Below are 10,796 nucleotides of genomic sequence, written 5' to 3' on the forward strand. Positions count from 1 at the left end.
AATCAATTCGCTGCAACCAAGCCATTGCAGGGAAGAGTTTGACATGAAGCTGGCCACGCCACTTGAGAGACAGAGTTATTACTCAAATTAATCTTCCTGAAAATTTGGAAGCTAGGGTTTTTCAAAGATAGTTTGTTGGGCAGAGGGTTAGGGCATGGGTGCTGCTGATTGGTTGGGGATGCAATCAGAGGAGTGTGGAAAATGGTTCTCCTTTGCTGAGTCGGCTTCTGGGTGGAGGACCAGCAGAGGAGTGGCTGGTCTGGGTGGGGCCATCCGTTTGTCAGAAATGCAAAAGCCTGAAGGCTAATCTTAGGTTCTACGATAGTTCATTACAGGCCGGGCACAGTGTCTCACGCCTGTTATCCCAGCATTTTGGGAGGCTGGGAGGCCGAGGCAGGAGGATCACTTGAGCCCAGGAGTTCAAGACCAGCTTGGGCAACAAAGTGAGACCCCCCCGTCTTTACAAAAAATAAAATAAAATAAAATAACAACCAGGTGTTGGGACACACAACTGTGAGGCCAGCTACTTGGGAGGCTGAAATGGGAGGATCCCTTGAAAGGATCAGATAAAGACTCTGATTCACAAAGAAGTGAAATTGAGGGTTGCTAGTCATGAAGCTAGGTAACAATAATCCCAAATAAACAACCTCTGACCCGGGTCCCTCAAGTCAAACCACCTCTTTTTTTTTTTTTTTTTTTTTTTTTGAGTTGGAGGTCTCACTCTGTTGCCCCAGCTGGTCTGACACTCCTGGGCTCAAGCAATCCTCCCACCTCAGTCTCTCAACTAGCTGAGACTACAGGAAACCCTCTCCAAGTTGCATTCACTTAATTACTGAAAGCAGCTTTGAAAAACGTTTCAGTAAGGCTTTCGGATTGAGGCCCCAAGAGAAAGAAGCAAGGTTGAAGGAATTGATAGGCAGAAAAGTACAACAAGCAGAAATCCAAAGTTATCTCAGAGTTCTGTAATGATAGGAGTACTTGGGCTGATACAAAGTAAGTTGGAGAGGTGGGTGGGGAGAGGCAGGTAAAGATGAGCAGAGATAGAGGAATAGGGCTTTCAAATAAGAAGTTTGTGTTGTTTTGTTGAAAAGACTATCCAGCTCAAGATCCCAGAGATGGAATGTGGCCAGAGGAGATAAGAAAGAGAAACTACTTTGCATAAATAAGAGCTCAGCAAGTTAACTTTCAAACAAATGAGTCCAGAGTACACCTGCAGACCGGGCCTGGCCCAAAAACAACCACCTTCCCTCCCCTGGGCCTGTTTGGGTGTTCACAGCAGGACACTGTCAGCCCCTTTGCTCATTCCAAAACCAAGTTTGTGTGTGTCTAGACCCATCCTAGAGTTGTCACCTGTGACATTTGCACAGTCAGCTGGAGCCATCTGGAATGTAACACCAAAAAATCTGCCTGTCTACTTTTACTTCAAGAGAGACTTTAAAAGATTCAGAAAAATCAGACCAGGAGAGTTTGTTAAAAAGTGGTCTCTAGAGACTATTTGCATGTCAACAAAGTGTTCCATTTTTACCTTTTATATTGCAAGTTTGAGAGCAGTTTCCATAGTAACTTCTTTGTGGCAATTCAAGTATGTTCATGGTAGAAAAATAAATGAGAAAATGCTCCACCCACTCCTCTTCAGGATAGCATATATTTTTTACTAAATGAGCTGACACTTTTAGTAAGGCCAAACCAATACATGTTTTGAAGGAAAAAAAAAAAAGAGGCCGGACGCAGTGGCTCATGTCTCTAATCCCAGCACTTTGGGAGGCCAAGGCGGGTGGATCACCTGAGGTCAGGGGTTCAAGACCAGCCTGACCAACATGGAGAAACCCCGTCTCTACTAAAAATACAAAATTAGCGGGGCATGGTGGCACGTGCCTGTAATCCCAGCCACTCGGGAGGAGGCAGAGACAGAAGAATCATTTGAACCTGAGAGGCGGAGGTTGCAGTGAGCTGAGATTGTGCCACTACTTGCCAGCCTGGGCAACATGTGCGAAACTCCGTCTCTCTCTCTCTATATATATATATACTCAGTTACGTTAATGATGTGTGTTGTGAAAAGCAGGGTAGACAATGGACACTGACTGCTTATCTCATGTGGTCACCTCCCTAGAGTTTCCTTGGGGGAGTTTAATTCATGGTACATGGGTATGGCAGCCATGGAAAAGCACCATCCAGACCTACTTTCAAGAGAACCAGTTGCAAGGAGTGTGGTTGACTGACAGCTTCCTGCTGTCTTCCTTTGGGATTATTTATGCCAAGGGCATACTCTCTGTGGGGCTATTCCCAGCAATGACTGAGAAAGGTGTGCTGGAACCAGCCATTTCTGCCCAGTGCTGGACTCCTTCACTGGGCAATCATTGACCTGGGCTTTCCGTCAACTTGGTCCAGATTTCCTCAAAGCTTTGCTGCAATCGGATACTCTTCCTACCCAATCTTCCTTCCTTCCTTCTCTTCCTTGACAGGTGTCAGAACTTCCCTGTGGTCTCAGACCATCCCCACCTGCTCTTGCTCTCACTTCCCTTTTTCCTTCATAGGCATTTCCCCTAATAAATCTTATACTTCTAATTCCATCTTGGCTTCTGTTTCCTGTAGTACCCAAACTGACACAGCAGGTGAACATTTGCACTTTGGTTTCAGTATTGGACTCATGAGTCTTGTTTTTGATCACACCTGACTACCTGACTGCTCATCTCCAGAGGTCAGAATACTTGGTTTCTTTTCTTTTCTTTTCTTTTCTTTTCTTTTCTTTTCTTTTCTTTTCTTTTCTTTTTTCTTTTCTTTTCTTGAGATGGAGTCTCGCTCTGTCATCCAGGCTGGAGTGCAATGGTGCAATCTCAGCTCACTGCACCCTCCGCCTCCTGGATTCAAGCGATTCTCCTGTCTCAGCCTCCTGAGTAGCTGGGATTACAGGCGTCTGCCACCAAGTCCAGCTAGTTTTTTGCATCTTTAATAGAGACAGGGTTTCACTATGTTGGTCAGGCTGGTCTCGAACTCCTGACCTCAGGTTATCCACCTGTCTCGGCCTCCCAAAGTGCTGGGATTACAAGTGTGAGCCACCACTCCTGGACAATTTTTTTTGTATTTTTAATAAAGACAAGATTTCACCATGTTGGCTAGGCTGGCCTTGAACTCCTGACCTCAGGTGATCCACCTGCCTCGGTCTCCCAAAGTGCTGGGATTACAGGCGTGAGCCACTGCACCCAGCTGTAACCACATTTTCTATTAGGCATCCAAGGGGGAAGAGGCACTTTGATCTTTCATACACTGACTCAGACATCTCAGAAGATAACTCTGATTGGCCCAGTTTGGACTATGTGCATATCTTGGGTCCTATCACCTCTAGAGAGGCCTGCCTTACAGAACTGGTAGCTCTAGTAGAACCACATGGAGTGGGGAAGGAAGACTTCTCTGAAGGAACTCTGAAGAGAGTCATGCTCTGGCAGACAAAAGCAAGAGTTGTTAACTGTTGAATGTAAGGTGGGGTCTGGGAATTGTACTTTGAAAAAACCTTCTAAGTGATTTTGCCAGGGTTTGTGATGCCCTGGGCTAGATGACACGGGTCCTTCCCAGCTCTTGGAATTCCACAAAAGTAGCTGGGTTGGGAAGATCAAACAAAGAAGACTATCATGGGGAGGCCGGGCGTGGTACCTCACACCTGTAATCCCAGCACTTTGGGAGGCCAAGGAGGGCAGATCACCTGAGGTTAGGAGTTCGAGACCAGCCTGACCAACATGGTGAAACCTCATCTGTACAAAAAATACAAAAATTAGCAGGGCATGGTGGCACACGCCTGTAGTCCCAGCTACTTGGGAGACTGAGGCCCGAGAATCACTTGAACCCCGGAGGCAGAGGTTGCAGTGAGACGAGATTGTGCCATTGCACTCCAGCCTAAGCAACAAAGTAAGACTCTGTCTCAAAAAAAGAGAGAAAGAACAAAAGGAAAAAACTCCAGTAGGAACAGCGTAAAAGAAAAGGAAGCAACGCAGAAGGAAGGAGTGAAGTGTTCTGAGGCTGCTGTGGTGCTGAGGCTGCTGTGGCACGGCTGGCATTCTGCAGCAGGTAGACTGATGATGAAGCATGCCTTTCTTCCTGTTCTGCCGACAGTTGGGCTCTTCTTGGCTGACGTTCAGTCCCCTTTCAGGGCTGTCAGTGGGGCTCAGGTGGGCCTATTCAGAAAGCTTGATAGATGCTCTAAAGGGCTAACATGTTTGCATTCCTTCTGTGAGAATGGGCACGCTCCAGCAGGAGGAGAGATAGAGGCAGAAATGTTCTTAGAATCATTTCCCTGCCTCCTGGGTGCTCTGTCTTCTGTCTCCTGAAACAGGCGAGCCTGGAGTGGATGTGCTGTTCCTAAAGTCTAGGCCTCTGAAAATGCCACTCATAGGAAAGTGCCATCAGTGAAGCAACTAGGCCGCTTGTGACTGTGGGAATTTATCCAGCGTGGTCAAGTCGGAGTCAGGGGTGAGTGGCGTGGATTTCAGAAAGGATGGGCTGGCTGGTTTTTGAGGCAGGGTCCTTCTGGACAAGGTTAGAAAACTCCTAAGTGTCAAGTTCACACTGAAGCTCCAACAGAACCTGAACTCTTATCAGTTCATCAAAAGAACTGTGCTCTAGGCCGGGCACAGTGGCTCACACATGTAACCCCAGCACTTTGGGAGGCCGAGGGAGGCAGATCACAAGGTCAGGAGATCAAGACCATCCTGGCTAACACAGTGAAACCCTGTCTCTACTAAAAAATATTTTTAAAAAATTAGCCATGCGTGGTGGTGGGCGCCTGTAATCCCAGCTACTTGGGAGGCTGAGGCAGGAGAATGGTGTGAACCTGGGAGGCAGAGCTTGCAGTGAGCCGAGATAGCGCCACTGCACTCCAGCCTGGGTGACAGAGCAAGACTCTATCTCAAAAATAAAAAAATAAAAATATTGTGCTCTAGGCCGGGTGCGGGGATCACACCTATAATCTCAGCACTTTGGGAGACTGAGATGGGTGGATCACTTGAGCCCAAGAGTTTGAGAGTAACCTAGGCAACATAGCTAAAAAAAAAAAAAAAAAATTAGCCAGGCATGGGGACTCATGCCTGTAGTACCAGCTACACGGAGGGCTGAGCAGGAGGACTGCTTGAGTTTGGAAAGGTAGAGGTTGCAGTGAGCTGTGATCGCGCCACTGCACTCCAGCCTGAGCGGCAGAGTAAGACCCTGTCTCAAACACAAAACAACAATTTCTTTGAAAAAACAATATTTAAGGCCGGGCGCAGTGGCTCACGCCTATAATCCCAGCACTTTGGGAGACCGAGGCAGGCGGATCACGAGGTCAGGAGATCGAGACCATCCTGGCTAACATGGTGAAACCCTGTCTCTACTAAAAATATAAAAAATTATCTGGGCATGGTGGCGGGCACCTGTAGTCCCAGCTACCTCAGGAGGCTGAGGCAGGAGAATGGCGAGAACCCAAGAGGCGGAGGTTGCAGTGAGCCAAGACAGCACCGCTGCACTCAGCCTGGGCGACAGAGCGAGACTCCATCTCAAAAGAAAAAAAAAGTAAAAAGAAAAAGCAATATTTAAAAACATACATAAGTAAGAAAAGAACTGTGCTATAGAGAAAGAGCTTACTAAAATAGAGCTCAAAAGAGACTGATGCACAGACCGCTGCTCTTTAGTAAACAGAATACATGTGGCTAAAGACTTGGGTGGGGCGGGGAGGTCAGTCAGCATAGCCATACTCTGTTGGTGGGAGTCAATATTTAACGTTTATTGAGCACTTGCAATGTGCATTGGGGTTAAAGAGATAACTAACACTTGTTACCCAAGGAACTTATAGTTGTAGGGAAGGAAAAACTTTTCCTCTACCCTTTGATATTTGTATCTGGGGCCTGTGAATTTAACTGACAAACAACAGATCACCAGGAAAGAATTCGTTTATGTGTACAGTGTGCATACAAGAGGGAGTGCTCAGTGATAAGTAACTTGAGTAACTCAAAGCGGTGGTTAGAATGTGAGGCTTAGATACCTAATTTAGTAGGGGAAGAGGAGCAGGGAGAAAAGATTCCTATGGGAAGAACAAGTAGGTTTCCCCTGGAAACACAAATAGGTTTTTTTGGAGAACAAATGGGAGATAAGAAAGTTTGTGATCGTGTTTTTCTTTAAGTACAAATATATATTTTTTTGTAGAGACAAATATATGTATATAAAATACATAAGTAGAAGGAATAAATATATATATATGTATGTGTGTGTGTGTGTATACATATATATATATATATATATTTTTTTTTTTTTGTAGAGATGAGTTCTCACTATGTTCAGCTCTCACTATGTTGCCCAGGCTGGTCTTGAACTCCTGGGCTCAAGCAATCCTCCTGCCTCAGTCTCTCAAAGTGCTGGGATTACAGGTGTGAACCAACACGTCCGACCATGTTTTTCTATATAGATATGAATAGTCTTTCTGTCTCCTTTAGGGCCAAGAAACTTCCCAGAGAAGGGCTTTCTGGTAGATTTATTCTTGGTCTCTCTCCTAGGGGTAGAAGCTGCCCCAGAAAAGGAATTTACGGCAGTCTTCATTACTCAGACAAATAACCAATGAGCAAGGAAGAATTCGTTTATACGTGCAAGGTGCGTAGAGTTTCTGCCTTGAGTCAGACAAGAGAAGCTCCAAGAAGGCTTCTTTCTGCATCTGTTGAATCTCAAATGTCTTCAGCTTAAAATAATCTTTATACCAACTCTGGGGGGCCACCTGGGTCCCCACACAGTCTAATATGAAAGATAGACATATAAGCAAACCCAAATGACAGTAAGATATTTAAGGAGGCAGTGCAGTATGTGGGGAGGAGTTCAGAACACTAGCTTTGGTGTCAGCAGGACTTTGATTCAAACCGGCTCTACCACAGAGCTGTGTGACCTTGGTCAAGTGTGAACTTGACTTTTCAGGTCTCAGCTCCCTCATTGGAAAAATGGGGCTAGTAAGAGTCCTTGTCTCATTGGATTGTTGTGAGGAGTGAATGAAGCGACATAAATTTCCGGCATAGCACCTGGAGTGTAACAGGGACTAAAAAAGATCCATTACTGCTAAACTGTTTGTATCCAGAGATCTCAGCAATGCGGGAAAGAGTGTTAGAGCAGGTTCGTTAAGTATTTAAATAAATATAAATGTTTGGGCACTTTGCCCATTGCTAAGAATTGTACTGTGAAAAACAGACATAATTCCTGTTCTCATGGAGTTTGCAGTCTAATAGAGGAGATGGATATTAAACAAATAATGCCATGATAAATCTATCATCGCAAACCATGATGAATGCTATAGAAGAAAAGAATAAGGTGCTATGAGAGACTATAACGGTGATATTTTATCTAGATTGGGGAGGGACATGACCCAGGAAAGGCCTATCTGAAAAAGTGACATTTAAGATGAGAGTGGAAGGATAATTTTGAGTTGATGAGGTAAAGAACGTTCCAGATAGACAGACCAGCCTGCACCAACGCCTCAGGGAGGATGCAGCTCAGTATGTTCTGGAACCTGAAGGAAGGCCCCTGAGGCTGGGGGTGGGGAGATGGGCAGAGATGAGCCCGGAAGGTTAGCGTGGACCTGCTGGTTATTTGCCTGTGCAATCCCTTCTCTATCCTCTGTCCTGCCCCTTGCACTTCTGACCTCTAAGAGCTCCATGACCTGCATTCTCATGGCTTCTGGCTTCCAGAGGGTTCTGCCAATTTTGTGAGGGGATCCAAAGATGGAAGAAAGAGAAGTCATGGTACTTCTTCCCCTGCACACCTGCTTTGTCACATGCTTCTGGCATTGGGCCCTCTGTGGCCACTGCTGGTATCAGGCAGCTCCCCTTCTGAGTTTCCTTCCCTTGTCTCTTCAGGCTTTGGGTGGCAATGTCTTCACCATGATGCGAACCCCTGAATGCTTCCCCAAATGCTGTTGGCTTCCTCACCCTGCTGGCACTGCAGTAAACTGTCTCCTCACTACGGGGTCTTTGGCTACACTCTTGAGAATGCCAGTGTTTCCTGCTGGGACGCTGACTAACATAAGGGGTCACAACATGGAGGGACTTGTATGTCAAGTTAAGGACACAGCCTTCTTAGATTATTTTAGGTGCAACAGGAAGCTACAGACATGCTATAGCTACTTCCGTGTCCCTTTATCTTCTCCCAGCTGTAGCCCCATTTCTCTGCTCCCTGTAACAGAAGGCTGTCCTCTTCACAAACAGGCATGGTGGAGGGCGCTGAGGCAGGAGAATGGCGTGAACCCGCCATTCTCTTCATTACTTCCTAAGCTACAGTTGACTACTTCTTCCTTCTCAAAACTCCTCTCTTAGCTTTCATGGCCCCAGAATCTTCTGGTTCTTCTTGTATTTCAGGCTCCTTGGAAAACCTTCCTTTTTTCTCTCCCAGGTTCTAGATATTGGCAGGGTGGGGTGTTTATGGCTTACTTTTCTCCTTCTTTGCTGCCAGTGTCAACCACAATCATCTCTCTAGATATCTGAACTATTGCAAATACCTGTACTTGTCTCTCCAAAAATCTCTCTCTCTCTTTTTTTTTTTTTTTTTTTTTTTAAGACAGAGTCTTGCTCTGTCGCCCAGGCTGGAGTGCAGCCATGCAATCGGCTCACTGCAACCTCCGCCTCCTGGGTTCAAGCGATTCTCCTGCCTCAGCCTCCCAGGTAGCTAGGATTACAGGCACCCACCACCACGCCTGGCTAATTTTTGTGTTTTTAGTTGAAATGGGGTTTCACCATGTTGACCAGGCCAGTCTCGAACTCCTGACCTCAAGTGATCCACCCACCTCGGCCTCCCAAAGTGCGGGGATTACAGGCGTGAACCACTGCACCTGGACTCCAAAAGCCTTTTGAATCACAAATTCAACCACGTTACTATCTGCACAAAATAATTCCATGGCTCCCCATGCCACTTGGAATCCAAACTTGATCTACCAGGTGTCTATACCTGATACTGTGACCCCTTGTGGATTGGGACTCAAGGCCAGTTCCCAGAAAGAGGGGGTGTGGTGGCCATAGGCTCAGCAGTTACCAGAAAAATTGGTCATTGACAGTGTGGCAGTACTGTATTTCCCACTATCCTGAGACGATATATTCCAAGAGATGCCTGAAACTGCAGATAGTACCAACCCCTCTATATACTATGTTTTTTCCTATACATACATACCTATGATAAAGTTTAATTTATAAATTAAACACAGTGATATGGTTTGGCTATGTCCCTACCCAAATCTCTTCTTGAACTGTAGCTCCCATAATCCCCATGTGTTTTGAGAGGGACCCAGTGGGAGGTAATTGAATCATGGGGGTGGGTTTTTCCTGTGCTGTTCTTGTGATAGTGAGTAAGTTTTAGAAGATCTGATGGTTTTAAAAAGGGCAGTTCACCTGCAGACACTCCCTTGCCTGCTGCCATGTAAGACATGCCTTTGCCTTCCACCATAATTGTGAGGCCTCCCAGCCATGTGGAACTGTGAGTCCATTAAACCTCTTTTTCAGGCCAGGCACAGTGGCTCACACCTGTAATCCCGGCACTTTGGGAGGCTGAGGTGGACAGATCACTTGAGGTCAGGAGTTCAAGACCAGCCTGACCAACATGGTGAAACCCTGTCTCTACTAAAAATACAAAAAATATCCAGGTGTTGTGGCAGGCACCCGTAAGCCCAGCTACTTGGGAGGCTGAGGCATGAGAATACCTTGAACCTGGGAGACAGAGGCTGCAGTGAGCCAAGATGGCACCACTATACTCTAGCCTGGGTGAGAGAGCGAGATTCTGTCTCAAAAAACAAACAAACATGTCTTTTTCTTTATGAATACCCAGTCTCGGGTACTTCTTCACGGTATGAAAATGGACTTGGTCAGGCACAGTGGCTCACAACTGTAATCCCAGCACGTTGAGAGGTTGAAGTGAGCAGATCACCTACGATCGGGAGTTCGAGCCCAGCCTGACCAACATGGAGAAACGCCATCTCTACTAAAAATACAAAATTAGATGGGCATGGTGGCACATGCCTGTAATCCCAGCTACTCAGGAGGCTGAGGCTGAAGAATCACTTGAACCTGGGAAGCAGAGGTTGCGATGAGCCGAGATCACACCATTGCACTCCAGCCTGGGCAACAAGAGTGAAACTCCATCTCAAAAAAAAAGAAAGAAAGAAAATGGACTAACACATGCAGTAAGAGATTAACAACAACAATAATAAATAGAACAACTGACTAGGTGTCGTGGCTTATTCCTGTAATCCCAGCGCTTGAGAAGGTTGAGGCAGGAAGATGGCTTGAGCCCAGGAGTTTGAGAACAGCCTGGGCAATGTGGTGAAACATCTCTATGAAAAAATACAAAAAATTAGCCTGGCATGATGGCACATTCCTGTAATCCCAGCTACTTGGGAGGCTGAGGTGGGAGAATAGATTAAGACTGGGAGGCAGAGGTTGCAGTGAGCCAAGACTGTGCCACTGCACTTGAGCCTGGGTGACAGAATGAGACCCTGTCTCAAAAAATTTAAATCATAAAAGGGAACAATTGTAACAATATACTGTAATAAAAGTTATGTAAATGTAGTCTGTCTCCTCTCTCTCTCTCTCTCTCTCTCTATCAAAATATTCTATTGTTGGCTGGGTATGGTGGCTCATGTCTGTAATCCCAGCACTTTAGGAGGACAATGCCAGGATTGCTTGAGCCTAGGAAGTTGAGACCAGCCTGAGCAACATACCGAGACCCTGTCTCTAAAAAAAAAAAAAGCAAAAAAACTAAATTAAGAAAAAGATCCTGTTGTACCATACTCAACCTCCTTGTGATGATGTGAGATA

This window comes from Rhinopithecus roxellana, chromosome 3 (genome assembly GCF_007565055.1).
Source record: "Rhinopithecus roxellana isolate Shanxi Qingling chromosome 3, ASM756505v1, whole genome shotgun sequence".
Classification (NCBI taxonomy): Eukaryota; Metazoa; Chordata; class Mammalia; order Primates; family Cercopithecidae; genus Rhinopithecus; species Rhinopithecus roxellana.